Source organism: Sitophilus oryzae, unplaced genomic scaffold (assembly GCF_002938485.1).
Source record: "Sitophilus oryzae breed Bouriz unplaced genomic scaffold, Soryzae_2.0 scaffold_1181_pilon_pilon, whole genome shotgun sequence".
Lineage (NCBI taxonomy): Eukaryota > Metazoa > Arthropoda > Insecta > Coleoptera > Curculionidae > Sitophilus > Sitophilus oryzae.
The window spans coordinates 376,467-382,613 of NW_022145817.1; the positions used below are offsets into that span (position 1 = coordinate 376,467).

Consider the following 6,147-nt stretch of genomic DNA (forward strand, 5'->3'; position numbering starts at 1 on the left):
TTTAACTTTGAAAAGTTTAAAAAAATTACGACATTTTGAGAGCCGCCAGGGAATCTCGCGGATCCCCGGCGCGGGGGAGAGATCTCGCAGATCTCGGCTTGTTCGCCGCCCGCTGTTGCCACATCGACTAGAAAGACTTAAAAAAGTACTTGCAAAATCCCACACCACCCAAGAGGTTCTGCAGAGGTGCGTTACTTTTTTTAAGTGGGTGATCGCCAGTAGCCCTACTTTCCACATTCCACAAAATAAACTAAAAGAAAAAAAAACTTACCAAACAATAAAAAAAGATATCCCTATAGCAATAAATAAATAAATAAATAAATAAATGCCTTTATTGTCAAAAAATTTTTCAATTTGTGGACAAAGGTAAACTAACAAACAAAGTAAAAAAAACAAGGTACACAAACAAACAAACAAAAGGTAATACAAAACATTATACAAATAATATTGTCAGTCTTATTGTTAAAATAAACATATATAAATGTTTACAAGTCAAAGAACAAAAAAAATTAAAATAATATTCAAAAAAATATTTAGCCAGTTTATAGCAGTAAAATATCAATGACCTCTAAATAAATTAATTTCGATGTCATTTAGTAAATATAGCAATAGCAAACATTAGACCAGTGTTTTCAAGATCAAATTCGATTTCAAAATATAATTCATTTACGGCGTAGAAAGCCTTGTCTAGTAAATAAGAGTTCAATGCTTTATGAAATGAAAAAATGATGTTATGGATTTGATTTCAAATGGCAGGTGATTGTGCATTTTTTTCGAGTTGCATAATATTGAACTTTTAACTAACTCTGAGCGTGGGGTAGGTAGATAAAGATCTTGCTCCGCGTTCCTGAGTGGATAAGTGTGAGATGGCCTTTCTTGAGAAGCTGATACATGTTTACGTATTAGCTATAATATTCTTTGGTATTAGGCAAACGGATTCAAATATAAATAAGGAAGGAAGAGTCAATATTTTTAATTCTCTGTGCCTCGCAGTAATGAGTTCTGCTGTTTAGTCCCAGTGAATATCGAACAGCTCTCTGGAGCTTGAAATGTGGTCAAATTGAGCCGCACAACACGTACCCCAGAATGGAAGGGCATACCTGAGGTGACTCAAAAAGTGCATAATAAACAGTTCTAAGCCACTGACAAGTTAAGCTCCTAGAAACAGACCTTAATGCAAAACAGGCAGAGCTCAATTTTTTCTGACAAAGCTTTGATATGTATGTCCCATTTCAGAGAATTGTCCACAACAAGCCCCTAAGAATTTTACGGGATTTTACGACACCAATGTGGGTGTTGTCAAGTACAAAGCGCTGCAACGAGTTTTTTATACGACAAAGCCTTAGTTTTAGAAATGTTGAGACTCAGGAGGTTCGAATCGCACCAAGATTTAATGGTGATTAAGTCATCGGATATAATCCTATGAAGTGCCGCGATGTCCTTGTTGCTCCAAGTGAAGCTAGTGTCGTCCGCAAAAGACATATTTTGCCACTGATGTTTATGTTATAACAATGTTAATAAAAAGAAGAAACAAAATAGGGCCTAGTACTGAGCCTTGTGGTGCTCCACATTCTATTGGCTTGCTAGAAGACAACGTGGTATGCACCCTCACAAGTTGACTCCTGTTGCTCAGATACGACTTAAACCATTCGAGAGATGATCCCCTGAACCCATAGTGCTGCAGTTTATTAATTAGGATCTTATGATTTACACAATCGAACGCCTTAGAAAAATCACAGAAATTTTTTGCTGTAGAATGATGGTTGTTTAGGCTGGAGTAAACTTTATTAAGGAGGGAAAACATAGTCATTTGTGGACTTGTTGTTTAGAAATCCAAATTGATATTCAAAAGTATTTTGTACTTAAACAGAAAAGATACCAGCCTTCTTTTAACCAACCCTTCTATGATCTTAGATAGCGTTGGAAGGAGTGCAATTGGGCGATAGTTAGAAGCCTCATCTTTTGTCTCCTCCTTTGTGCAGTGGAATGATTATTGCCGTCTTTAAGACATTTTGAAAATACCATTTTGGAACGACATGATTATTAAAGTCGTTAGGTGATTCAGAGTGCTTTCTGGCAGATTCGAAAACATTTTAAAGTTAGCCCGTCGGTCCCAGAAGAGGATTTATTTTGATGGTATTAATTGTACTGCGAAGCTCTTCAAGAACTACGGGCGAAAAAAGAAACTGTGTAAGTTTACATTATCATTAGAGAGATAAGAAAGCGGATCATGAGGAGGACATATGGTATTAGTTAAGTTTTTCGCTACATTTACAAAGTAATCGTTAAGGTTCTCAGGCGAGGTAGAGATATTGCCAGACGAAGAAGCTTTGTTTCTTAACTCATTCACAATAGACCATGTTTCCTAGCAACATTACTTGCAATTGATTCTCTATTATAATAAAGGTCCTTAGCGGCCCTTATAGTCTTATGATAAATTTTTCTGTATAGTTTTGCGTAATTGTGGAAGAAGAGACTGTCTGAGAATTTTTTAAGTGAGATAATGAACGCATGTTTTTAGAAGATATGCGTAGACTTTAGTGGTCCAAGGTTTATTATGCTTATTTTTTATAGGCCCTAAAGAGGAAAGGATTTGACGCTACGACTGGTTAACTGCTTTTTTAACAGAAAATAGAAAATTCGGTGCCGATATCATAAGAGAGAGTATCCCAGTTGGTTGGCTATAATGTTCAAATGAACGACCCTCCATTTCCAATACCTGCTCTCCTTCTTCTGAGTATGGAATTTTTAACGTTTTACAGCAATTCTTCGTTGCTTTTTCCGAATCCCTCAAATGCTGAACCATACTTACAAAGTTTCGAGCATTAGGGATTTATCAATTCGGATACTCTTCGGAATAAAGTCTCCGGTCTCCGAGCTTCTACAGCGCTTTCCCCTGCCAGGAAGTACCTATGCTCTTAGCATATCCACCTTTTCCGGATTTCTATACTCCATCGTGATTTGCCTATACCGATACGATTACACCGACATAAAAAATATGCACTCAACGAAATTTACAAACTTTAAAAATCATCCCGATCGACTCTTCTTCGAATTTTAAAAAGCTCGATATATATTAGAACACTTAGATCGATTTCTAATAGTGTACATGCTTTGTGCACATGCGATTAATGTCGCTTAGTCGTTAATAAAATATTCAGGAATCTGTAATTTTCTCCCTACCGCCGCCCATTTCATATGGAAAAGAACGGCGGATATTTTTTCTGTCTTGGAAATGACGAATCGATGGCATTTTAATTGTGTAAAAGTGGATGGTAAATGGCATCGATCGTAATTTCTCAGGCATTTTAACGTCTTAGCAGTGTATCTTATTTTTTTAATCAAAAAAGCTTTATAGCAAAAAAAATAAGCTGAACAATGTTAGTAGCTTTATTACTAATTAAATATTCAAAACATGTTCTGATTATTACTAAAACGAATTTAAGTAAAATATAGTCAATTTTTTATCGTTTGACGACGTTATAATTAACAATAAGCAAATGGAAAAAAATACCTAACTACCTGATTTAGGACCATAATCCATACCTAGAAATACCATACTGGTCGAAAAAAACGGCGTCCCAGAATGGCTTGAAAATAAGGTCGGTGGAATTCTCCCGATAGAAATTTACAATAGAAATTGACATGCGATCTTTATTTCATAGCCATGCGCTCGACGCCGTTTTTTTCAACGACCATATTGTTATATTTCCCATTAATCGCAAGGTGGCAATACTAATTATATTTAAAGTGATATTCTAAATGTGTATAAACTAGGAAACTCTTGTATTTTTTATGATTAAAAAAAAAAAAAAAAAAAAATACTCTAATTATTTGAAACTTGAAACATATTTACTCCTCATTTATATTCATGTAACTAAATTTACTAATATTAATAACTCTCTGATAATAAAAAACAAGAAGTGCTGTTTTGAAATAGTAAAGCATAATTACTGTGTATTTACTTTATTGTGAAAAGCAACCTATTTTAAAACATTTACGTAACTACAGAATAATTTAAAAAAAATTACACAAATAAAAAAATAAAAAAATATTTCTTTATTATATTTGAAAACTACAGTCCCCCTTCCAATACATAAAAAACATTTCTATATTCAAATATACTCTAGATAGCGCTCCAATTTTTATATGAACATCTGAGAATTTTTTACGCATGAAACTACCGTATGATCGAGGAAAAACGGCGGTCACGATGGCTATGATGAAGGTCGCTGTCATTTATATGTATTTAATATGGAAATGTCATGTCCGTCATTTTCCAGCCAACTGGAGCCGTTTTTTTTTTTTCGATGATATGGTACATATTATTATTTTATTCCTTTAATTTTAATCTATTACAAATGGTCTTGATATTTTTCTTTTGAATACATATATTGCTGTAACTCTCTTTCCATCTTTGTCTTTAATATACAGATGCATTGCAATTTGTTGTTAGTATATTTATGTAATCATTTCATCAAATCCTAAAATAAACAATGGTTATAACATGCTTTCCAGATATCCATATCCACAATATTATGTGTGTAAATATGTTCAAATTTTAATAACCCAGTCACCTAAATCAATTGTGGAGACAAAACAACAAGTGCTGTTTAATAATTTTCCAATCTTTTGGTATGTAATAATCAGATTTCACACTATTATATGCATTACACGATATGCATTACCGTGCAATAATAAAAGATATTTTTCTTTAAAGTTGTATAATTCTATCAACACACTCTTAATAATATATGCACTCTGACCTTTGAACATCTTGTTTATCACGCTTTTAATAATTAGGTTATATCGATAACTTCCCTAAGAAAATTTGTTAGCACTTTTAGTTAGTTTGCCATTTTTCTCAATATATTCGTGCATAATTATAGACTCGATACATTCACCTAGATTAAAATCAATAATATCATTTATGAATAGAAAATCACATGTATATACTTTTTCAATTAATGAGTGTTTGCAATTTCAGACCAGAACTTGTCTGAAGAGAACTTTCTTGGTTTGTTTAAAAATATCTTACCGTATAACATAAATTTACATCTGAATTAATCTAATCAGATCAAATTTTCTTCATAGTATAGAAAACATCAAAACTATTTGACTGGTAATCGAGCTATCAATAAGCTGACACTAAAATTTAATGAATAATTAAATGGGATAATTATTTTCATGTAAAACAAAACTTTATACTTAATAAGACCACAGGGAGTACAATATTACAACAGTGTTACTGAGATTTTTGATTTAATGTATTGCTTGGTATTTGTAGATTTATTATTGTATTGTGATTCGAATTGCCTTCTTCTCCATTGATGCATCCTAATTTAAGATTACTGATTTTCTAATACGTAATTAAAGTGAAATTATTTTTCCTACCATTACATAATTAATTTCTTCCTACCATTAGGTAGATACCTGAAAGATTAATAAATTAAAAACGAATTTATTAAGACATTTAAACTGTTTACCTCATTTCTCACATAATTTTGACACAAAACATTATAAATAAATCAAAAAATATTCGTATAAAAACTGAATTATATGATATTTCATTTTGAATAATAAAAGTCCTTTTTTACAGGTTTATTTGGCATTGTTTGCATTGTTTTTTGTTGTTTTCTGTTTTGTTTTTGTGCCAGTGTAATAACCCACGAATAACCTTAAACATAACCTTAAACTACACACCATACTAGGGATGTACGATTCGAATCGATTTTTATCAAATCGACGTGATTTTTATGAAACGATTTTTTGGTATAATCGATCTTTTTTTTTTTAAATTGAAGACCGATTTTATTTATACAGTTTTACAGGTTTATTTATTTGTTAGAATTTAGAATAAGAAAAAACACTTTAGTTTTGCTGGAATATTTGTTTGCCGTGCATCCCTAGTAAAGGCCATCTAGCAATGAACTGAAAAATTAAGTGTAAGTGCTCGCTGCCGCATGCGCCGATGTTTGTTTATCACTTTGATATCAGGTAGCGATGGGAACTATCGAATGAATTAGACTATCGAATGGTTAATGAATGAATGATTTCAACTATCGAATGGTTTTATTCGAATAAAATCATTCATTCATTTGTAAACTAAAGCATATGTGACAACCTCGCCGTGCGACTAAATGGTTA

General features: G+C 32.4%; 1 long non-coding RNA gene across 2 annotated transcripts; it reads right to left on the bottom strand.

The window, feature by feature from the left end:
- Positions 1–4,888: 4,888 nt before the first annotated feature.
- Positions 4,889–5,540, bottom strand: LOC115891440. 2 transcript variants are annotated; one of them, XR_004051852.1, is made up of 4 exons: positions 5,487–5,540; positions 5,209–5,433; positions 5,039–5,148; positions 4,889–4,904 (listed from the first exon to the last, which is right to left on the bottom strand). It is a non-coding gene; the product is annotated as an uncharacterized LOC115891440 (long non-coding RNA). The 2 variants fall into 2 exon arrangements; XR_004051851.1 differs by lacking the exon at positions 4,889–4,904 and having other exon boundaries at positions 4,981–5,148.
- Between the last annotated feature and the right edge of the window lie 607 nt (positions 5,541–6,147).